This window comes from Marmota flaviventris, chromosome 4, assembly GCF_047511675.1.
Source record: "Marmota flaviventris isolate mMarFla1 chromosome 4, mMarFla1.hap1, whole genome shotgun sequence".
Taxonomy (NCBI): Eukaryota; Metazoa; Chordata; class Mammalia; order Rodentia; family Sciuridae; genus Marmota; species Marmota flaviventris.
The window spans coordinates 78,502,678-78,527,324 of NC_092501.1; the positions used below are offsets into that span (position 1 = coordinate 78,502,678).

The 24,647-nt window shown below is 42.9% G+C and overlaps 3 long non-coding RNA genes across 3 annotated transcripts in view; 2 read left to right on the top strand and 1 right to left on the bottom strand.

Moving 5' to 3' along the window:
• Positions 1-23,366, top strand: part of LOC114102432 (uncharacterized) — a 56,515-nt gene extending 33,149 nt beyond the window's left edge. Inside the window, exons 2-3 of the long non-coding RNA XR_011707337.1 lie at positions 20,970-21,066; positions 23,161-23,366. This is a non-coding gene — a long non-coding RNA (uncharacterized lncRNA). The remainder of the gene's footprint in view (positions 1-20,969; positions 21,067-23,160) is intronic.
• Positions 7,562-9,179, top strand: LOC139705440 (uncharacterized). Its single transcript, XR_011707339.1, has 2 exons — positions 7,562-7,651; positions 8,551-9,179. It is a non-coding gene; the product is annotated as an uncharacterized lncRNA (long non-coding RNA).
• On the bottom strand, positions 15,696-16,532 carry LOC114102413 (uncharacterized). The gene is made up of 2 exons (XR_003584508.2): positions 16,266-16,532; positions 15,696-16,171 (listed from the first exon to the last, which is right to left on the bottom strand). It is a non-coding gene; the product is annotated as an uncharacterized lncRNA (long non-coding RNA).
• Positions 23,367-24,647: the final 1,281 nt, after the last annotated feature.

Sequence of the window (24,647 nt, forward strand, 5' to 3'; positions counted from 1 at the left end):
GATGCTATTTAGAGCTATTTATGGCAAGTACCAATGTGAGTATCACAATGTAGACCCTTAGGTTTCTGGATCAAGGCCATACCATGTATAATTGAGAATTATAGATATATGCCATCCAACCCAAGCCCCCCCCTGCTTAAACAAAATAGCCCCTAGAGTGCTCCTGGATTCTGATGGGGGAGAGAACACCTTCTAAGAGACATCTTAAGTGACAGCCAGAGCCACTTGGCTTGAGCCAGGTTCTGCTAGACTCATCAAGTCAAGAGGTCACTGGACCCAAGAGCAGCCCACAGTTAATGGTAGTATTTCATCCCAGATTGGGCATGAAAGAGCCAGATGACATATATAAACTGCACAGCAGATGGTCCGGGCCCTGCATCACCCACTAATATTGCATCAGGGCTGCTCTCTTATTCATTTCTGAACTGGAGCTGTGCAAAGTGTCCTGACACAGGTGGGAGGAAAGGGACCAAGCTTGGACAGGCTAGCTTGCTGGGTGGTTGTAAGCAAAAAACATTGCTGTACCATAGCCGAACATGAGGAAACCCTGAGAAACAATGGTGAGGGAAAATCCTCCCAATGGGCAGAAATTCTGGCAATGCACTTAGTCATTCAATGTATGAAAAGAAGTAGACTATGGTTATACACTATGTTAACACATGGACAGGGATTAATTGCTTAGCTGGTGATCAGAAACCCAGGAGAAAGACTGGGAGATATGGTAGGCTGAAAATTACATCCTCCCCAGATATACCCTTGTCCTAATCCTGGAACCTGTGAACATGATCTTACTTGGAAAAAGTGTCTTTGCATTTGAGATTTAGTGTTTTTCAAATGTGATCATTTTGAATTATCTGGATGGGCCCTAAATATTATGAGTGTCCTATAAGAGAGTGACAAAAGGAGATTAGATGCACACAGAAGAGGCCACATGACTACGAAATGCAGACACAAACCCCAGGTTGCTGGCATGTTCTAGAACAACTTGGTATCAGTATATGAGAACAGATCCCTAAAGTACCATAAAACCAAATAAAAAGGCAGACAGAGTCAGGATTGCTTGCGCTTGAAGATAGCATTGGGAGTGCATTGGGAGATATACTGACATAAATGTGGTGCTTGGTTAGGACTAAAAATGTCTTCATCCAAGTCAGAATGGACCTAGTTTATCTTAGGTTAATAATATAGAAGAGTTAGGCACATTCCTAGTGCCAGGGTCCTGTTGAAAAGCTCCACACAGCACTATAATGGTTTTATCTTTTTTTCTTTTTTGCAGTGCTGGAGATCCAACCCAGGGATGCTGGGCAAATACTCTACCACTGAGCTATACCCGCAGCTCTGTTTTATCTATTTATAGTATGCTAGAAAGCTTTGCAGCATCAACCAACCAGTGGTAATCAGACATGTGGTTAAGACTTCAGATGATGCAGTCATGTCAAGCTGAATTCAAACAAGTTGATACCATAAGCTGAAAGGAGCAAGGCACAGATTTAGCCCTCGAGCCTCTGTAGTGAGTTCAGCCCTGATGACAACTTGGTTTCCTTGATTTCAGACTCCTGGCCTCGGCCTCTGTAGTGAGTTTAGCCCTGATGACAACTTGGTTTCCTTGATTTCAGACTCCTGGCCTCCAGAACTGTGTGAGAAAAAAAAAAAATCTGTTCTTTTATGTCACTAAGTTTTTGGCAATTTGTTATAGCAGCTCAAGAAAGTAACAAGTGTAAGCACGAGAAGTCTCTGTAGAGGCCCATGCATGGAGCTGCAGGAATGGACATGTGAAGGTCCATGCATCACATGTAGCTATCTCAAGTAGATGTGCATTCTGCTTCTGTTGCAGAACCCCAAACATCAGTTGATGGAGGTCATAAAGCTTCTCCATAAGATCTTGTATTTACTCTCTAGTCTTACTTGGGCCTCTACAATGTATCATGACCTTGCTATCTGTGGCTCACATAGCATTGGAACTACTTGCCTCCTTTTTCAACCCTCATCAAGAAAAATTTTGTGTGGTGACATCTGTACTCTCTTGTGATGTTTATCTTCTCTCTCTGGTCAGGCCAGGTTTCTGCTCCCCATTGCAAGTGTTTGTAATCTCACATCATTTATTTTGTAAGGCAAAGCTTCTGGAAGAAAACTTCTGGGAGTTCTCACCGGCTCCTGCTGGCTTGGGGCTTCCTGTTTTAACTGCTCCAGCATCTTCTGCAAGCCAGTGTTTTCCATCTGAACTGGATGGAGTTCAGCTTTGTGGGGTGATGGGGCCTTTTAACCTCTAAGATTTTGGCCTGTAAAATTCTTTATAAAATCTTCAATTACTCCATAGATAAACAACTTTATAGTATATTTTTAAAATTCTTTTTGGTTTTTAAACTAGCAAGAAGATTTTCTAATATTAGCAAATCTTTAAGCCTAGACACTTCCTTGAAGAGATTTTTTTTTTTTAATTGTGTGCTTTGTGCCTTAGTTCCTCAAATAGGGGGTTTACTATTTGGGGCTTTTCTTCACTGTCTGACAAGGTTTGAAGCATTTTAAATTTTTGTTTACATTTTAGCTCCATTTGTGGTTCAGTTATTCCCCCCTTCCATAGAAAGAACTCTCCAGAAAAAAATGCCTCCCAAAATCATATGCTCAAAACCCTCCTGACAATTAGAACCAGGCTTCAGATTTTCAGGCAGAGGACCACTAGCACCTCTGTCATGAAGAGAGCTCTCTGCCGCGCTCTGAGCCCCAATCACTACCTCATTGGCAGCCTCAAAATCCGGTCTAAGCTCTTTCAGGCCTTTCCATTGGAGACATCCTGGTGTATGTTGCAGCTCCAGAGTCAAGGCTGTTGGCTGGGCCAGGATACTCCGAATTCCTTCATTGTCATCTGTCAGCCAGAACCCATTTCCAGTTGGTTCCTGTGTACATTTCTTTGCAGGCCAAGAAGTGGCCTATGGGTGGCACAAGCTGGGCATCAATGACATTACCTGTGGGGTGTATTTGAAGCCTCTGTCTCTTTTCTACAGCTCCTTTGCTCTGTGATGTCCATACAGGGTGGTAAGAAGGGATCTAAGTCTCTTTTTTGCCAGACCCAGGCAGAGCCTTTACCTGAACCACACATACGTCCCAGTATCCCAGCTTCCGGAGATCTCTCAGCCCCGCCCCTCCTGCCTTCCTCAGCTCCGCCCCCACCCAAACAACAAATCAGAGGCTCTGTTCAAGGTGCGTCACAAAGGTATTAATTGCCCCGCCCTCCACAATTCTGCCTAGAACTCGGTGTCCCCATGGTGAGCAGAGTTGTGCTGCTTTTCCTGCAGGAAGTGGTCTCACACAGGGAGATCCTAGCACAGATACCCTAGGAACAGGTGAGGGGCTGAGGGGCCCTTGCCCTTGTTGGTTAGTGACTTTGTCTCTGCCTGCATCTCTTCCTCTTTCATGGTTTCTTCACTTTCTTGCAGGGACCATGGTTTCCTAGGGCCTTCACTCCTTATTTCTGAAAACAAAGTTATTTCTTCCCCAAGAATCAATCCTTTTCCCCTCTAAGCAATACCATTCTTTGGGTGATCTGAGCCAAGTTCACAGAGAGCAGGGTCTTCTGACGGCCTTTCCTTTTGTCAGGGATTAGAGTTGGATCAGATTGACAGTTTGGTCCAGCTCTGTCCAGCAAGACTGGAGCAAGGGAGGAAGAGTATGGTGTGTGTGTGTGTGTGTGTGTGTGTGTGAGAGAGAGAGAGAGAGAGAGAGAGAGAGAGAGAGAGAGAGAGAGAGAATCAGGAAAAATATCCTCCTTAATAAGTGATGTGTGGAGCTCCTGTGCCATCTATACCATGAGGAGAAGTCTGCCAGGAGCCCTGCTTGTGTGGTTAAGAGATCTCTGACTTTGGAGATCATATCCCATTATCTAAACTACATTGGTTAGATTTTCCCATCCTTGATACTGGAAGCATCCTTTATGATATACCATCCTTTATGACATGTTGTATCCCACCTTAAACACCCATGTGGCTCCAGATCTCAGGGTTACTAGTCACTGTACTGCCTCCAAATACATAGGTTAGCAATCTCACACCCACATTTCCCAGCTTTCCATCTGACCTCACTCTCCCTTATCCTTTGAAACTCTTTCCCCACTTGGCTTGAGGTGACATTCCCTGGTCATTTCTTAACGGGCCTCCATGAGTTTCACTTTATCTACCTTCAACAGTGGCAGTGCCATGGGTCCAGCCTTTGGACTTTTCCCTCTTTAATCTTTTAATCCTCCTTAAATGAAGTAGCTTTAAATTTCATCTGTGCTAACTCTACAAACTTCTATCATTTTTGTGAATGCAATACTCAAGTGGCAGTTCTTGTGCACATCCATGCTTGAGTGTCTTATAACCAACTTGAATCAAGCATGTTCAAAATAAGAGTTCCTGATGATCATAGCTCAAGGAACACAGCCCTCCATCAGTATTCTCCATTTCAGTAAAAAGATCTAGGCTCAAAAAACAAAACAAAAACAAAAACAAAAAAACAAAACAAAACAAAAAGATTAGGCTCTCCTGGAGGCCTAGTCTGTTTTTCTCCCATTTTCTCTTTAATGCATGTCAAATCCCATCAGACTTTCACCATCTTCATTGCTCCTGCTCTAGTCTTTATTCTGGCATCTAAACTATTGAAAGCCTTAGATAGGCTTTTCCTGCTGCCTTCTAATTCCCAATGGACTCTCTGCAATTTTTATTTTATTCATTTATTTTTTGGTACTGGGGATTGAAGCCAAGGATGCTTAACCACTGAATCACATCTCCAGCCCTTTTTATTTTGAGTTAGGTTCTCACTAAAATTGCTGAGGGTCTGGTTAAGTTGCTGAGGTTGTCTTTGAACTTGTGACCTCCTGCCTCAGCTTTCTGCGTCTCTAGGATTATAGGTGTGCACCACTGTGCCTGGCTTTCTCTACACAATGAAATCAATCAGAGCGTGTCACTGTGATCTGTAGGCCCCTTCCCCATCTTCCTCTCCTTCCCTGCTCTGCTACGCTGACCCCATGCTATTCTAATGTGATAAGCCTATTCTTATCCCAGGACTTTTACCCTCCCTGACCATATCTAAAACTGTCCACTGGCCCAAGGCACCCCTACATAGACAACACTCCAAAGGAAGACATACTACTGCAGCATGTGCTGTAGCTTCAAGGTAGAGGTTGAATGATTGCTCTGAATGCTTCACTCTCCTGCAGTAGTAGCATTTAGCCATATGGCATCATAGTGATGGGTGTGGACTTCCAGCCTCCTTGACATTAGGCTTGGCAGGTGGATTGCTTTGGCTACAGAAACATACTGAGATGATTTCTTGAGCTTGCGTCCAATGTCATCAATGACCCTTGATGAAGCACTTACTTATTGTCTCAGTTCACCTGCAGATAGGGCTGAGATGATACCAGTCACCAGAGCTCAAAGGCATCTTCCTTCAGTTCTCCATCAACAGTAAAAAGAAGGGACCATACCACAAGTACAGTCATGATGTATGCTGTCTAAAGCTCCTTGCACATAGTAACTTATTTAAAATTCACAAGCCAAGGGGAGGCTCTTTTATCATTGTTCCATACAAAGGCAAAATGAAAGTACAGTGTGGTCACAGCCAGCTTGTGATATAGTTGAATTCAAGAGTACCCAGCCTCCACACCCTGAGCCAGGATCCCAGCTGCTGTGAGGGCTACCTCTCTGGTTTTTAGCCTAGCTCTCAAACTCCTCCTGTTTTACTCTGGCAGAGGAGCAGTCTTGTTCTGACTGACCATGATGGGCATTACTTAGAAATATAAGGATTCTCCATGATGTTGAAAACCAGGTCTGAAGCAGAAGATGAGTCTGCAGAGGTGTCCCTAGTAGAGCTGGGCTGTCCTGCATCTGCCCAGGCATACCCCACCTACCCAGGCACCTCACTTGTGGGGCAGGAGCTGGACAGCAGGCTCACTTAGCTATTACCAAGTCAATGTGTTTTCTTCTCCATCACCAGAGCAAATGCAGATGGAAAGCCACATCATGTTTATTCATGGAGTTTGTAAGTTAGTGTGAGGGCACATTGCCTGGAGCTATGTGACTTGGTTTACCTCACATTGAGGGCAATGTGGTGCTAATGCCCAATGCAACATGCTTACCTCCATGGATTCCCAAATCAAGTCCATGCCCACCAGCTACAGAGTCTGGTGTTTTACTTGCTTCTGTTCTACCCTAAGAGTCCTAGAAGCCCTCACTCAAGTCCCCAGTCAAATCTTGTGGGACATGTTAGCTGGTGCGAAGAAGCCTGTATCACCATCAGTTTCTTTTTATTTATTTTGAAATGGGATCTTGCTATGTAGCCCAAGCTGGCCTCAAACTTCTGGGTTCCAGGCTATTCCCCTGCCTCAGCTTCCCAAGTAGCTGAGACTATAGGCACATGCTATGGCATCTGGCCTACCATCAGTTTCTTTCTTTTTTATAAAAAATTTCAATAATCTATTTTTTTCCTACCATAAATTTCTTGTGGCATCATTTGCTGAATATCCAATCCTGTCCTTACAATCCTGGCTGTGAGACCACCATTTGTTAAAGATGTAATTTCTGGACTTTAGTTTAAAATGGGTCTTTTGGCAAGCATGGCCAAAAAGCAGAAATCATCCAATGATGTCAAGACTAAGTGGCCTGGTTAAATGATTACAATAACCAGCAATAGAAGAATGAAGGTGAGAAATCCCTTCTGGGGTTTGATACAGAACTATTTTATAAGATTGTTCCCAGGGGGAAGATAGCAAGGACATTGACACAGCTCCAGGCCTTCTAATCACCCTGAAAAGTGTATGAATTCTAGGACATTTTTATTAATATAACATTCTATTAATATTTTGTACATTTTGCCTGTGAAAAATTAACCTCTGAACTACACTTTTAGATTTTAGAGATTTTTCTACCCTGTGGGCTGGATAAACAGGTCAGCAGGTCATCTTTTTAATGTTGTGCAATTAAAAAATGTGAAGCTAATTAAATGTAAAGGATGTCATCATGCCTATTATTTCTAGGACCTCACTTCTGTTTGATTACCATGCCAAGGTGGTAAGGTGAGGGGAACTTTTGGCTGTCCAGGAAGCACCAAGTGTTTTTGGATCTTGGTTATTTCCAAGTTTAGCGTCCAATCATAAGGAAGACAACATCACAAAGGCTTGTCTGAAGATATTGGCTGCTTGGCTGAGGTTGAATTATAAGTACCTGAGAGGAGACAGGTACAAGATCATGTATAGAGAATGGTAAAGGGCATGCAGAGACAGCTGATGCATTCTTTCAAACTACAACACAAATGTTGGAAAACTACAAAGGAAAGTAAGGAAATGATTACAATTGGGAGTAAGAGTGAAGCCCTATGGTTGGGGGAATGTGTTCATCTCCAAGGTCATCAGTTTGCACCCTTAAGATGCAAACTCAGGCAGACACAGGTTGTCTGAGGTAATAGTGTGTCTAGCTTTATATGCTGAGTCCTTATTATTATTATTATTATTGGTACCAGGGGTGCTTAATCATGAGCTACTTCCCCAGCCCTTTTTATTTTTTATTTTGAGACAGGGTCTCACTAAGTTGCCTAGGGTCTTGCTAAGTTGCTGAGACTGGCCTCAAACTTGCAATCCTTCTGCCTCAGACTCTCAACACTGGGATTACACATGTGTACCACCGTGAGTCCTTAATTTTAGACTTATTTTTTATATTTTTTACTTTCCCCCTTGCAAAGATCTCTCTCTCTCTCTCTCTCTCTCTCTCTCTCTCTCTCTCTCTCTCTCTCTCTATATATATATATATATATATATATATATATATATAAAAATTATTTTTTTGGTGCTGGGGATTGACTCCAGGGCCTTGTACATGCAAGGTAAGCAGGTAAGCACTCTAAAAATTGAGCTGTACCCCTAGTCCAGGATATATTTTTATTACTGTTTCCCCTATTGGTCCTGTTTTGTTTTGTTTTTTTTTTGGTACCAGGGATTGAACCCAGGGATGCTTAACTACTGAGCCACATCCTCATCCCTTTAATGTATTTTATTTAGAGACGGTTTTTCTGAGTTGCTTAGTGCCTTGCTGAGTTTCTTAGTCCTTGCTGAGTTGCTGAGTCTGGCTTTGAACTCATGATCCTCCTGTCTCAGCCTTCCAAGTCTATAGGATTACAGGCATGCACCACCGCCCCCAGCTCCTGGCCCTTATTTTTGAAAATAGTTTTTATTGGTGCATTATAATTATACAAAATAGTGGGATTCATTGTGACATATTTAAACATGCACATAATTTGAAAAATCTTTTATTTGGGGGGGTACTGGGGATTGAACTCAGGGGCAATCGACCACTGAGCCACATCCCCAGCTGTATTTTATATTTTATTTAGAGACAGGGTCTTACTGAGTTGCTTAGCACCTCACTTTTTTTGCTGAGGCTGGCTTTGAACTTGTAATCCTCCTGCCTCAGCCTCCCAAACTGCTGGGATTACGGATGTGTGCCACCATGCCCAAGCTTTTTAGAACTCTTTATGTTTTATCTTTATAATTTTTCATGTTCAAAATATCTCATTTGTTCTTTAAAGGTGAGGAAAATGACAACGTACAAAACTTCAATCACAGCAAAATCTACATGAGCCTAGGAAACAGCCCTGGATTGCTCCTGACAAACATCCTGTGAAAACCTGGTTCAGGAAAAATTCACTTTCATACATTGAGTTAGGTGAAAGGAACCAGCAAAGGATCTCTCTAAAGACACTGCACACCTAGGAAGTGAAGGAAACACAGATAGATGAGTCAGAGCATTACTGCAAGATATTTCCACAAGGATTTAAAAAAGCAGGATAAGGCATTCATCAAATGATGCCCAGTGATAAAGCCATCACTTCTGCAAACCAGAGACTTGTGACTTTTTTTAAAAATATTTTTTTAGTTGTTGATAGACCTTTATTTTATTTATTTATACATGGTGCTGAGAATCATACCCAGTGCCTCACACATGCCAGGCCAACGCGCTACCACTGAACCACAGCCTCAGCCCGAGACTTGTGACTTTTGAGGAGATAAAACACTACCTGACCAAGCTCAGGGATGGAAGAACTCAAGTTGGAAATGATGTGCTCCAGATCTGACCATGGGAAAAGATTGAGTCACTCTTTTCTGTGACTTAGAGAAATATTTGATTCTTCAAACCTCATGATATAACTTTTTTTTTTTAAAGATCATTCTTCTTTTTAACCATTAATTAATTAATTAATTATTTTTTTAGGTGGTGCTGAGGATTGAACCCAGTGCCTCACAAGTGCTACGCAAGCACTCTACCACTGAGCCACAACCCCAGCCCCCTCATGATATAATTTTGATTTACGAATGACAGATAGAAAATATTTTCTTTAAATATTTATTTTTTAGTTTTAGGTGGACACAATATCTTTATTTTACATTTGTGTGGTGTTGAGGATCAAACCCAAGGCCTCGTGCATGCTAGGCAAGCACTCTACCACTGAGCCACAACCCCAGCCTGAAAATATATTTTTTTAAATATTTATTTTTTGGTGTAGTTGGACACAATACCTTTATTAATTATTTTTATGTGGTGCTAAGGATCGAATCCCAGTCCTTGCACATGTTAGGTGAGCACTCTACCTCTAAGCCACAACCCCAGCCCAGAAAATATTTTTTAAAAACTGACTGTATTAAACATGTACAGACTTTTTTCAAACAATACATTATAATAACCATTTACATAACATTTACATTGCATGAGTTATAAGTCATCTAGAGATGATTTAGAGTATATAAGAGGAGCTGATATAGTAGTGCATGTCTGTGCTTGGTGGGTCTCTTGAGAGCTTTAGGATAGGGGTTGGTCACCCAGTGGAACCAATCGTATGAATAGAGGGTAGGAATTTTCAGGGAAAGGAGAGGGCCTGGAGATTGCAATGACAAATGATTTAATCAGTCATAGTACATAATGAAACCTCCATGACAATCCCTAAGCTGTGGGTCTGGGGAGCTTCCAGGTTGGTGAATACATGACAGTGCTGGAAGAGTGGTGTACCCAGAGAGGACATGGAAGCTCTGTCCCTTGGGGACACCCAGGACATATGTCTGGCATTTGTCATGGAGGCGCACACACACATATACGTACAGACATATATCTCAAGAGACCCACCAAGCACATAGCACTTTCACTGTCTTAAAAAAAATCTTTGCTCTGTCTTTTCATTCCTCTCTTCTTCCTAACCTCTGGCAATTGCTGATATTTTTACTGTCTATTTTTGCTTTTTCTAGAATGTCAAAGAGTTGAATCATGCCAATATGTAGCCTTTTCATATTGTTTTCTTTCACTTAGTAATATGCATTTAAGTTTCCTCCTGTTCATGGCTTCATAGCTTATTTCTTTCTAGCACTGAACAATATTCTGTCATCTCCATGCACCACAGTTGATTTGTCCATTCATTTGCTGAAGGACAGCCTCCAAGCTCCTTACATGTAGAATCAGAAACCAGAAGTCCTCACATATTACCATTTTATTCTTGGAGCTCCACTTTATTGAAGATGTCAAGTGAATCACTGATGAATCGAGCCAAAGTTTCAAAGCATCTATACAGAAATGCAAGCACTTAGACTATTGCCAAGTGAATAGAAGGCCAAAACAGTAAAGTTGGCCAACTTGCAGAAGTTCATGAAACCTTTCCAGAAAAATCACATCTGAGTCAAGAAGACTATTTTGGCCCATCCACTGGAATTAGGGAAGTCCTTGACAACTAGTTGTGTGCACAACGAATTTGCCTGGAAACAGGCTTCACTTAGGGAATCACCTAAGAAGCCTTCAAGAGCCAGGGCATAGTGGCACACACGCCTGTAATCCCAGCAGTCCCAGAGGCTGAGGCAGGAGGATCATGAGTTCAAAGCCAGTCTCAGCAAAAAAGCAAGGTGCTAAGCAACTCAGTGAGACCCTGTCTCTAAATAAATTACAAAAAGGGGCTGGGGATGTAGCTAAGTGGTCGACTGCCCCTGAGTTCAATCCCTGGTACAAAAAGAAGGAGAAGAAAGAGGAGGAGGAGGAGGAGGAGGAGGAGGAGGCGGCGGTGGCTCCAAGAAGTCAAGCCAAGAGTAGAGATTCATAGATCAGGGATGATAGGAAGCATAGGGCTGGAATGAGCAGTGGAGAAGGCCTTAGATCTATAAAGAAAGAGAAAAAAAGGAACTAAACGTGCACAAAAAGAAGGAACCAGAAAGATCATCTGAAGAAATAAACACAAGAAAAGGAGGGAAATAGTCAAATAGTGAAGTAAAAACTGACAGAAAAGACGCACTTCTCTGAAACACAGGCAGGTGTCCCTGGTAACAGAGAGCCCATATTTCCTTACTCCAGTGCCAGCTGCAGGGTAAGCTCTGGGCAAGGAGGACATAGACATTGCCAATTGCTAGACAGTTTTCAGAGAAGCACATCTCAACATTGAAGTGCTTCAAAGATTGAACAGCATAAAATCATTCTCCAAGAAGACCTGGGCCTCAAACAACTACTGAAGGAAATCCTAGACCCCAAACTGACCTTGTCTTCCTGGGGCGAGTGGTCTCTGAAGGCAATGCTTTGCAACATTTTCATGAAAATATGATGGTCTTAGAATAGAATCTGGGCCTGTTGAAGGCCTTCTTCCTTTCCTCCAGGGGATGGAGAACTTTAGTGTAAATGTTATTATTTTCAAGAATACTTTTAGCTGGATGCAGTGGTGTAAGCCTGTAATTATAATCCCAGCTACTCAGGGGGCTGAGGCAGGAGGATCACAAGTTTGAGGCCAGCCTCGGAATTTATTGAGATCCTATTTAAAAGTAAAATAAAAATAAGGCTGGGGATGTATATCAGTGATAGAATGCTTGCCTAGTATGGATGAGGCCCAGCCAGATACTGGGGCTTAAATCCAGGGGGCACTTTACCACTAAGCTACATTCTTAGTCTCCCCTCCCCCCTTTTTTTCTTTTCTTGAGACAGGGTCTCACTAAGTTGTGCAGGCTGACCTCCAACTTGTGATGTTCTTGCTTTAGCCTCTTGAGTCACTGGAATTACAGGTGTATGAAACCATTTCTGGCTTGTTTTGTTATTTTAATGTGCTCCAAGAGAATCTGCGGCAAACCTCTAGATGGGCACCAACTGTCATAGCAATTCTAGACCTGATATTTTAGAAATCAGGAGTTTATTACAATGTTCCCTTGAAAAGACATTCTACCTGTCATCCCATTTGGCACTCAGGATGGTGCGGTGAGGGAGGCAGGATCACCAAGTATAAACGAAGTTCTCTCATGACCTCCATAGCAAAGACATCATCTATCAGGAGAACCAACATTGGAGAACTCCTTGTTGACGTTCTGAGCACTTGGCACTTCTACTCATTCAAAACGGACAATCAACAATTTTTGGAAAGTGAGAGGAAGCCAGAGATATAGAATTATTTGCCCGAGATTGCACAGCCAGAGCGTGACCGAACTGGCATCTGAAATCAGGTGCTGTGAGTCAAAGTTTATCCCTGTTCTCTGGCTTCCAGAAATTCTGTTGCCTGCATCTAAAGTTCACTACTTCATGCTTCCACCTGAGGCTTATTCTCTCTGGGAGGGCAGGTTCAGCCTCAGTCTCCTTAGTAATGGTCAAGGTGGTGAGGCTTGTGCTCAGTTCTAATAGAGTCCCTTTTCCACCAAAGTAGAATGAGGGAGGAGCCAATGGATGCTGAGTGTTTATTGGTAGAGTGGGATAGTTGGCTTAGTCAGTGTTGGGTGAGCAAAGGGTTTATTGTCCCCCACCTACCCAGCAGAGGCCAGTGCCTGCTCCCATGGTCACTGTTTTCACAGTCATTGAGAGGTCACCCTATCTCCAAATGCAATAGCACTTGGAACTGCATGGGTTCTTGTTGTTCCCATTAACTCTGATTTTCTCAGGCTCTCTCTGGTTTTCCAAAATACCTCGCTGAAGGTGGACAGGGCAGGGAGGTGGGGAGAGCCAGTGGAGCAGTGAATGAAGCTTGGTTTGCATCCATCCTGAGATACATCTCCAGGTGTCCCCTGATTCCCTGGCTCAGAGACACCTACCTCCTCCCAGAACTCCTTCAGCCTCCTCCCAGGGGTGAGCTCTGCTGTCTTCATGCTTTCATGATGCCTGGATCTGGCTAAGGCAGGTTTTCTGTTCTCTTTCCAGGGCACTTTGATGTTGATCAAATGACAGTAACATCCTTGCCCTAGAATGAGCTTGTCCTGTGCACTATCATCCTAACCCCAGCTGACCATTGGAGTATCCAGCATTTGGCCCAGCTAAAAGACAGCCCCAGTGTTCAAGACCAACTCCTGCCTGGATGACCCCTGGGTGAACAGTTGTTCTCATCACTTGGGTCATGTGGCAGGCAGTGAAATAACTTTTCTCCAAGTCCTCGACTATTTTCCTGATGTATGATCATGAAACAGCGTGGTGGCTAATGAAATAACTAACTTCAACTAGCTGCCTGGCTGACAGACACCCTATCTGGTCCCAGGAGGCCTGGACAATGTTGGTTGGCCCCTTCCTCATGCTTAGGGCCTTGAGGACCATTAACAGTCCTCAGGAGTGGGTCTGTGCAAACAGTCTTGACTTGAGATCCACGCTTGGAATCACATTCAAACTTGTGTAGGGAGATGATGTATTCAGAATTATGGGATGATGTGCATTTTCTAAGATAACCAGTTTTTTCAGCTCTCAAGAGGTCCATAAACCCTGAGGGTGAGAATCACCTGAGGAGAGCCATCCTCCTCTTTAAGGCCAAAGATAAGCCTCCCTTGGATCCCATTCTTCTCCCATTCCCAGAAGCTAACGGGGCAGAGACTGGGGATTCTCAAAAACTGGGCTGGGATAAGGTGTTAGAGTCTGTAAACAAGTCAGGTGGTGCCTGGCATTTTGCCAGAGAATGTTAGAGTTCATAAACAAGTCTGGATGGTGCCTGGCAAAATGCCAGAGGGAGTGGTTTGAGAAGTAACAAAAGCGAGCCATTAAGTGTGGAGATTCCTTATTGGTTGACTGATGTATCTAGTTTATGCTAATTAGATAAGCTGTGTGGAATGTATAAATACTGCTCCTGTCCTGCAATAAATGGCTCCCATTCCTGCTGTATCAATCTACACAAGTTGTTTGTCACCCCCCGGTTATTCTGCTGCAGTCGGACTGCGGCAATAAGGTCCTGGGAAGCAGTTCAAGACCCATGGCTTCTGTGTCTCATTTAGGGTCCTGCATGAATGACCTAATGACCCCCACAATAGCTTCAAGGATATGTGAAGGGCACTGCTATGCACAAAGGTGGAGTGACTTCCAAGGAGGATAAGTGTTGGTCTTTGCTGCAGGCTGGGGATAGCTCAAGGTAGCATGTTCTGAAGCCAGTAATTTATCTGTGATTAAAGCATGTGACCAGTTGACTAGTGGGGCTTGTCCTCATTTTTCTTTGGGACTTACTCAGGTTCCCTTGGTGGCAGTATCTTGTTCCTGGGCAAGTGGACTGAACCATGAGGTGACTTTTTAGGTGACAAACACCACAATGGATCAGGTCTCTAAAACCAAATTATGTACTACCTTAACAATTCTGGGGACATTGGTGGGAGCTGCTCTGTGTATCTGGCCTTTCACTGAGCCGGAACTGGATGGCAGCAGACCAGGGTGCAGATGTTGCCTACCTGGAGGCGGTCTTGCCTGTTATAGCTCTATTTGACGCTTTTCTTTTGCCTTAGACCTAATGGTTTGGAGGTTGCTAGTTTCATTGCCTGGCATCTAGGTTTTCTTGGGAAGTGATACCCAAAGTGTAACCCAAAGGCCACAACACTGTGACTATTTGACTGTCTTAAAGTGGTATACATGCTCTTCAACTTAGGATAGATTTATACCTGGATAAACCCATTGTAAGTTGAAAATAATGTAAATAAAATGCATTTAATAACCTAACCTACTGAACATCATAGTTCAGCCTTGTCTGCCTTCAATGTGATCAGAACTCTGATGTTAACCTACTGCTGGCCACATTCACCTTAGTATAAAGCCTATTTTTATAATAAAATGTTGAATATCTCATTATAAAATACTCTACCAAAAGCAAAGAAAAGAATGTTGTATAGCCATACTTCTGTACTAAAAGTAAAAAAAAAAATCACTGTTACTGAGGAAAAAACCTAAGTAAACCCTCTAGCTTCACTTGCTCTTTTTTATACCAAATTTTTTATTGGTGCATTATAGTTGTACATAATGATGTGATTTGTTGTTATATATTGGTATATTCTCACATTATAGCAATATAATTTTACCAATATCAGTTGATCCTCTTGGTTGATTTAAAAATGATGAAACTTGGGCTGAGGATATAGCTCAGTTAGTAGAGTGATTGCCTTGCATGCACAAAGCCCTGGGTTCAGTCCCCAGCACCACACACAAACACACACACACACACACACACACGATGAAACTTGCTGGGCATGGTGGAACATACCTGTAATCCCAGAGACTCAGGAGGTGGACGCAAGAGAATTGTAAGTTAGAGGCCAGCCTCATTAAATTAATGAGGCCTTTAGCAATTCAGTGAGATCCTGTTCAAAAAAAAAAAAAAAAAAGCTGGGGGGTAGCTCAATGGTAAAGTGCCCCTGGGTTCAATCCTCAGAATAAATAAACAAATCCAGGAAGGAAAAATAAAAAGAGACAAAAAAGAGAGATCAGAATGCAGAATGTGACTACTGTTATTCTTGATGTTTCTCATTCTTCAAATTGCAGATAAGATTTGTTCCTTGGGATTAATCTGGAGTCATCTGCTCTGGCCTGAAGAGCAACTACATACTGATGATAATCTTTCTCTGCGTTCCATTGTTGACTGTTTTATCTTCAGGGTGCTAACTGATGCTATACAGGTGTGCCCAGTAAATGATCCAACAGATGACCAGCCTGAGAAGGGAACAGGAAAACCTCAGGGAGGCAGAAACCACGCCTCCTTCCAGGACAAGCGACCTTGCGGACTTCTGCTTTGAATCAGCCCAGGCACGAGCACATGTGATCTTCAGACCACAAGGGGGCGCCAAGGCAACGTCCACAGCTCAGGGTCCACGCAGGTGGACGTTGCCTTTGGGTTTCCTTCATCAGCACAGTCTTCAGTCTTCCTATCTTCCCTGACAGCATTAGTGTTCATTCCAGAGACTTCTGGAAAGATGCATCAACTGTTTAGTAAAAAGTAGGAAACAAGTTTATACCCTAGACTCTGAAGTCCTAACCAGCCCCTACCCTGAAAGATCCACCCCAAACCAGACTTACAGTCTTAAGTATCTCAGCTGTGCCCTTTGGTTCATAATCTCAGTTTCATTTGTGAGAAAGGAAGGAGCCGGGTGCAGTGTCACAAACCTGAAATCCCAGTGACTTCAGGGGCTGAGGCAGGATACTAAGTTTGCGACCAGCCTCAGCAACTTAGCAAGGCTCCAAGCAACTCAGTGAGCGCCTATCTCAAAAAAAAAAAAAAAAAAAAAAAGACTGAGGTTGTAGCTCAGTGTAAAGTGCCCCTTGTTTTAACCCAGTAACCCCTCCCCCCACCCCCAAGAAAAAAAGCAGAACAAAGGTAGAGAACAAAACCTAAAACAAACAGAAGGAGACAGTGAGATGGAAGGAAGGAAAATAGAAAAGAACTAAAAAATAAAAATAAACATATAGCTGGGTGCATTGGTGCACACCCATTATTGCAGCGGCTCAGGAGTCTGACACAGGAAAAGCACAAGTTCAAAGCCAGCCTCAGCAACTTAGTGAGGCCCTAAGCAACTTAGCAAGACCCTGTCTCAAAAAGTTAAAAGAGCTGGGGATGTAGCTTAGTGGTTAAGCACCCCTGGGTTCAATCCCTGGTACCAAAATTAAATAAATTTTTTTAAAAAGATAAAATTGTATCTTATTTAATTAATTTTTGGTTCTGGGGATTGAACCTAAGTCTGAGCTACATTCCTAACCCTGTTTATTATTTATTTATTTTGGGGGGTATGGGGGATGGAACTCAGGGACACTTTTTATTTAGAGAGAGGGTTTCACTGAGTTGCTTAGTGCCTCACTTTTGCTGAGGCTATCTTTGGACTCATGAGCCTCTTGTCTCAGCCTCCTTAGTCACTGGGATTACAGGCGTGTACCACAGCCTTTGTGATAGAGTCTCACTAAGTTTCTGAGGCTGGTCTTGAAATTGCCATTCCTCTGCCTCTGCTACTGAGTAGCTGGGATTATAGGTATGCTCCATCATATCTGCCAACCACACTGCTTTCAATGTGACAGCCATGTTCCCTCCCCAAAGTACCTTTCTAGCCCCCATTTCAGCTGGAGATAACCCTGAGACTACTATCCATCCATTGATATGTACCCAAATGACTGTTTATGGTTTATTTTCCTTAATAGGGAGTGTGTGGGCCCTTCTTCCCTTCCTCTTCTTTGCAGTCCAGAACATGGTTGTGATAGGTGGAGCAAAGCAGCAATTCTGGGCCATCCTGCTCCCTAGGATGCTGAACAGAAAGTTATAAACCTGAAATTTCTGAGGATAAACAAACTCTTATTCATGTTCACACTGTATCTACTCAGGGTTTGTTTAGGACAACTGTTACTCCTCCCAAAAGGGAGGTGTTGGAATTGCCTTGTGGACATCCAGGTCCATGTGGCAAACATCTGAGAAGAACCTTCTAGAAGGCCACAAAATAAAGCATGTCACATAACTAAGCTTTGCATTGGGGAATTTTAGGTGACTACCATTTTTTCTTCTTTCTGTTTTTTTTTTTTTTACTAGTTATTATATTTTGGTGGTACTGGGAATTGAACTCAGGGGTCCTTTAGCATTGAGGCATGTCATTAGTGCTCTTTTTATTTTTTATTTTTAGATAAGGTCTCTCTTACTTGCTGAGGCTGGGCTCAAACTTGCCATCCTCCTCCCTTAGCCTCCTGAGTGGCTGAGATTACAGGTTGCCACTGCTTCTGGTGGTTTTTACTAATTATTATGGCTTAAATATGACATCTCACCCATGTCCCACGCAGGCAATGGAATTTGGGTTTCCTCTGCATGAAGCGGCTTGGCTGCGAAATAAAGCTAAGAAAAGAAGGTGGTGAAAAAAACACTAAGCAGAAAGTAATTTTAGAAAGCGAGGGCTGGACGGCTCTTCGACCTCAGAGGTCGACTTCCACAATGGAAAGAGAAAGCTAAAGCCCGGTTTGCTTTATTTATATTTTATTGAATATATATTTATATGGAACTTCAAAGGCTTTCTACAGAATGTTCTTCACCAAATAAAGTAGGAGGTGGGCTTTCCGGTTCCCAAGGGTCACGCCCAACTGGGGAGTTATGGATGGATCAGTCTTCCTAGGTGAGCCAGGATAGAGGTCATGTGCATTGTGCAATCCATTAAGTGGGAGGAACCACAAAATAGCTTGCAATGCCAAACCAAAATCTCCTTGGCTCAAGGCCAAGTGAAGACTTCTCAAATGGCTCAGGGGTGGCTCCCCACAATGACATGTTCCAGAAAAGCTCCCATGTCAATACAGGACTATTCGGAGGTAAAAGATCAGATTTTATAAGAGCTATAACTTAATCAGTCCAACCGAGCTTGAATAGACTGGGTGGTAACTGTGGACAGATGGGAAATGGCTGGAGAGGGTCATGGTCACCGGGGGCAGGCCTTAGAAGTGGTGGCCCTTACCTGCTCTTGTTCTTCCTGGTCACCATGATTAGAGCAGCTTACCTCAGCCATCCTCTTCTGCCACAATGTTCTACCTCATCTTGGGACCAGAGCAATGGAGTCAGTCAATCATGGACTAAATCTCTGAAACTGTGAGCTCCAAATAAACGTTTCTTCCGCTAAGTTGTTCTTGTCAGGTATTTTGGTCACAGTGACAAAATGCTGACTAACAGACATTTTCTACAATCAACAAGTGTTACATAACAAATACTAAGAGGAATTTAAAAAAAGGAAATAGCAAAGAGCACCAACAGATAATTCACAGAACCAGCAACACACATTGACTGCTATGAAAACAGTGTTCAATATCTTGGATTATTAAATGAAAACCAAAATACTGATATTCCTTTTTTCAGTTCTCATAGGAACGCATGTACCTTACATAACATCCAGGGTAAGACAAGACACTATGAGCCATCCTCCTCCCTTAGCCTCCATGTGGCAAACGTCTTATAAATGTACATGAAACTTTTAAGTGAGACACAGGATGTATGGAGTGGGAGATGTGGCAGGAGTTTGAGAGTTTGCTAAGGTTATTTTTGTGGTGGGAAAGAGATACTATTCAGTTTAAGAAAGAAATATAAGTAAATAAATATGAGTTTTAAAGGATAACCACTATAAAAATAAACAGAGTATGTTGCTTTTAAGGGACCAGGAAAACAAAAACAACAACCAAAAAAAAAACAACCCAATAAAATCCAAATCTTGATGTAGCCATGGACACACGAGAAACAGACAATACTTCTTAGTCAACTACAAGGGAGTTTCCTTTCTTTGTTAAAGGTCATATTCTAAAACCTATAATATCTACATTTAAAACTTGAGGGACCTTGAAGCTGGGTGTGGTGGTGCACACTCCCAGTAACCTGGGAAGCTGAAGGCAGGGGAAACACAAGTTTGAGGCTAGACTCAGTAGCTTAGTCAGACCCTATCTCAAAAAAAAAAAAAAAAAGGACTGGGGATATAGCTCAACGGAAAAGCACCCCTAGATTCAGTTCCTAGTAACCCCCTTGACAAAAACAAAACAAATATTTAGGGATTTTGATAGTTGATTGACCAATAGAAGATTGGTAGGTAGATGATAGATACCCATAAATGAGAGGAAAGAATCGGAAGGGGTGGGTAGTACCAACATGACTTGCAGGCAATGTGACCAACTATTTAGAATACCTACCAAATAAAACTCTTGTTTCTTGCCTTTTGTGCAGGAGCTACCTCATGTTCCTTTTAATCTGGTGTCTTGTCCCTGTGGATATGCCAGGGTTGGCTTTAAGGAAGGAGGTCAGAAATGCTCAGAACCATGACTTCTCCCATGAAAAAAAGAAAAGTGTTGATTTCCACCACTGGCATCCTATGGGGATCCTTGGATCAGCGTCAGAGGCATCAGAAAGGATTATCCCGGCTCTAAAAGCCAGCTTTTCTATTTGATTCAGTACAAAAATAGTATATGTGTGTATCATATACCCACACTCACAGACAGACCCACAGACACCTTGACCAAGGAAGTGCACTCTGGAATGAGGAAAAGTTCATTCGCGACATCTTTTACTGGGCCTCTTAGGTTTTACTTTTCAGATTTTTCTCTTTTGTATTGCTGGTTGAAACCCTGGGCTTTGCCACTGAGTTATGCACCCTCTCCCTGCTTAGGTTTTTTTTTTTTTTTTTTTTTTTTTTTGTACTGGGGATTGAACCCAGGGGCACTTAACTACTGAGCAACATCCCCAGCCCTTTTTAATATTTTATTTAGAGACAGGGTCTCACTGAGTTGTTTAGGGCCTCACTATGTTGCTGAGGCTGGCTTTGAACCCATAATTCTTCTGCCTTGGCCTCCCAAGCCGCTGAGATTACAGGCACACACCCCCCCCTAGATTTTACATTAGGAATATTAGTAATTTATAATAAGTAATTTCACAAGGGAACAAATCCCAAACCCTATAATGGCCAAAGAAAACTCTCTGATTTACCTTTTCTGGGGTCAATTCCAGGATTTGTTTTGTCGTGAAGGGAAATTCAAGGACCAACACATGATCCCAGTGATTGTTTTCAGGAACTGAGCCCAGAGCAAGGAAGGCATTTATAATGAAAACCCTGTTTCCATTTTTGGGAACAGATTTCCTTTGATTGCCACTTCTTGCCTTTCCGGATGAATCAGAAAATAATTTGATGGGACGAGTTAAGCACTTAGCCTGTGCCTGATGCATGCTGAGATTTCAGTCTTCATGAACTCAGATGGCATAAGCCACAAGCTCACATGGCTGGTCCCTTCCAGGGCTCAAGGTTGGGAAACTACCAGATCTGAGTATGTCATCCAGTTACATGGGAGCACACAGACAAGTGGAAGATACTCTGGCTATCAGTATACAGAGGTAAGAAATAAGCCGTATGTTAACAGGCTAATTTATAATCTAAGCACTATCATTTTGTTTTGTTTTTTTTGTTTTTAGGCATACTGAGGCTTGAACACGGCACTCAACCACTGAGCCACATCCCCATTCCTATTTTGTATTTTATTTAGAGACAGGGTCTCAGTGAGTTGCTTAGCACTTCGATTTTGCTGAGACTGGCTTTGAACTCGTGATCTTCCTGTCTCAGCCTCCCAAACTCTGGGATTACAGGTGTGTGCCACCACACTCGGCTAAGCACTACCATTTGGATAAAATAAAACAATCTTTATTATTAAAAAAAGCTACATTGTGAGATTAAAATGTACAATTGCTAAAGAATTCTTCAGTAAGTGACATGTTTCATATAAAAAGGAACAAAAGATTGGAGTAGAACTTGAGAATGTCATATTTTCTAACTCAAAATATTAGTTCTCAATTTAAAAAGTAATAGGAAGAATAAGGGGTAGGTAGAAAGTGAGTTTTCATGTCAGATCTATGCAAAATGATACTTAATTCAAATCACCTGGAATTTTTTTTTGTAGGGCTGGGTTTTGAACTCTTAGACAAGCTCTATCATGGATCTCCACCCCCAGCACCTGAAGAGATTTTAGATCACAATGCTCGGGGTCATATCCAGAAATACCAGTGCAGGTGTAGACTGGGTAATACATACTTTTAATAGAAGTATCTCAGGGTCTTTGCATTTAAAGATAGTGACACAAGATGGACATTTCCTTTTTCCTGTAGTGGGGGCCTAGTTGGGGGAAGTAGGTCACTGGGACTGTCCTTGGAAGGCATATCTTTGACCTTTTCCTCTCCCTCTTTGCTTCTGGGCTGTCATGAGGTGAGCTACTTTCCCCTCCACATTGCTCTGCCTTACCACAGGCTCAGAAACAATAGAACCACGTGACCATGGACTGAAATCTCTCTAATGGTGTTTTTTTCCCCCTCTTTTTTCAGTTGTTTTTATCAGGTATTTTTCTCACAGCAGTGGAAAGCTGACTAACACAGAATGGGAATACAAATGTGGTGAAGGATGTGTTCTAAAATTAGATTGTGGTGATGGTTGCACAGCTCTATAAATCAACTTTAAAAAACCATTGAATTTACACCCCAAATGGGTGAATTTTGGGGGGAAGGGAGGTACAGGTACCGCCTCTCAGGAACAGGTCAAGTTCAGATGAAATGTCCCAGCAGGGGAGATGACTGTGCTGTGGAAGGCTATGTTGGTGGCAGGCTGGGTCTGCACTGAATTCTGCTGCCCATTTGTTGGACATTGCAGAAGCCTCAGCCTCTTCATTTTCATAGGCTGGGATGAGGATACTGTCAGACAGGTTCCATAAGAGATGCAGCATCCTGCCTGGAAGGTCCCCATTTACCCCTCAGTCCAGGAGGAGCCTCCCAGCCAATCTTGGTGTTTTCCAGGGCTGTATAGCTCCCATGTAGATTTAATTTTTTTTCTAGTGAAAGCAAAAAGAAGCAGGTATAATTCATTCCAATGTTTTACTTAACCTAATATATCCCAAATATCATCAACGGACATGTAATCAGTATGACTCTGTGTGTGTGTGTGTGTGTGTGTGTGTGTGTGTAGCACTGGAACCTAACTCATGGCCTTTCACATGCTAGGCAAGTGCTCTGCCACTGAGCTGCACCCCAACCCCTTTGATATAACTGTTATTAATGAGATGTTTTATATCCCTTTTTCTTATAAACTATTCAAAACCCAGTGTCTACTTTGCACTTATATCATACTTCATTTGGGGCCAGCTGTGTTTCAAATGCCTATCAGCTGCCTGCCTGCAGTGGCCAACATGAACTTGAGTTACAAAGGGCCTGAAGGGGGTTCACCAAACCTGGGGTGCCTTTGTGTGTGACTTCCCTTTTTCTTACCTGTGGTAGAAGCAAAGGAAATTCAAGGCCAAATAGAGTCTGGCCCCAATCCCAACCCTGGCTGGCACCTAGGGTCATTGGGATTCTCCTCCAAGGCCTAAGAATCTACTCTCATAGAGGTGGACCCAGGTCATGTGAATTCTTACACTTCCCTGTGCTTTGAACTCCTGTTGTCTTTATCAGGGTGTCATCAAGAGCTTCGGAGTGAGGACCAGGGGAGCCCCAGACCCAGGAAGTTGGCTGTTCTGGAGAGTGCTGATGGAGGCCCTGGGCCACGGTGTCAGGAACAGCAGCAGAACTGATGACCAGCTCATGCCTGGCACAGATTAAAGCACACCTTCTCATCTTTCTTCTTCTTTTAAAATAAAAATACTGTATTTACTTAGAAGCATTCAGAATGTCAGCAAAACTATGTCTTTTTTTTTTTTTTTGCAATTACAGAGTGATGTTCAGTTAATAATTATTTCATATAAGGTGCATCAGATAAAACCAAAGATGAAGCGACTACCTTCTTCTGCTCATTGTTCTTCGCAAGTCCTCTTCCCTGCCAAAGTGTCCTGATTTGGCTTAGGTTCTCACCAGGTTTGTATTGCCCACATATCAGGAACCAGGTTCCATTCTAAAGGCTGGAACCCAAGTCCTCCCCTCCCATGTCATCATACCTCCAAGATGAGAAGATGAGCTGCATCTATCCCACCAAGAAATGCCTTGACTCTGAACTTCACCCTGCTCCAGAGCCTACCTGAGAGCAGCTGGCAGAAGCCTTCTTGTTCTGACCTGGGAGATGGGGCTGTGTCCCTACTCTAAGCAGGTGGACTCATGTGGATTTGTCTTCCTCAAGGTAGCTTTCTTCACATAGAGAGCAAAATGAGGCAGGCACTCGGCACTGTCTGGGCATTCATACCTCCAGGGGGCTGTTGAGCTGTGTCCACCCTCAGGGGTGCCTAGCAGGAACAGGGCCAGGACCCAGGGGGAGGTAGCTCCTCTGTAAGAGCAGCAGGCATGGCTCCCTCACACAGGAAGAAGTCTGGAGGTAGAGGGTTTCAGAGAGGAATAATTCTTAGTATTGGCAGAGGTCTATCTTCTTGTCTATCTTCTCTGCGGTTATCTTGACTTTTCCCAAGTGCCATTGCTTTAAATATCAACTCTTCATATGACTTTACCAAAACAAGAAAGAAAAGAAATTACTCCACGGTGCCTTTTTTTCCCCCCACCTCTGGTACTGGGGATTGAACCCAATGGCACTCTACCACTAAGCTTTATCTCCAGCTCCATTTTTTATATATATATTTTTTATTTTGAGACAGGGTCTTGTTAAGTTGCCCATGCCTGAACTTGTGATCCTCCTACCTTAGCCTCCTGAGCAGCTGACATATCAGGTGGTTCCACCTTGCCTGACCACTTGTCCTCTCTTGACTGAAAGGACTTTCTTTCAGGAAAAACTTCAGGGATTTCCTTTCAGTTACCACCCATGACTGGCAGTGTTGATCCCCAACACAGGGGATGGTTTGAGGTCAGGGAGAGGGTTGATTGAGTTCTTTACTCTCATGCATTGATAACCCTTTGGAGTCCCAGACCTTTCTCTGGCAAGTAAGAAGGAAGAGATATTGCTTTCTAGGTACACCTAGACTCTGTTACATCTGGAGTTAAAAGTGTTTAATATGCACATA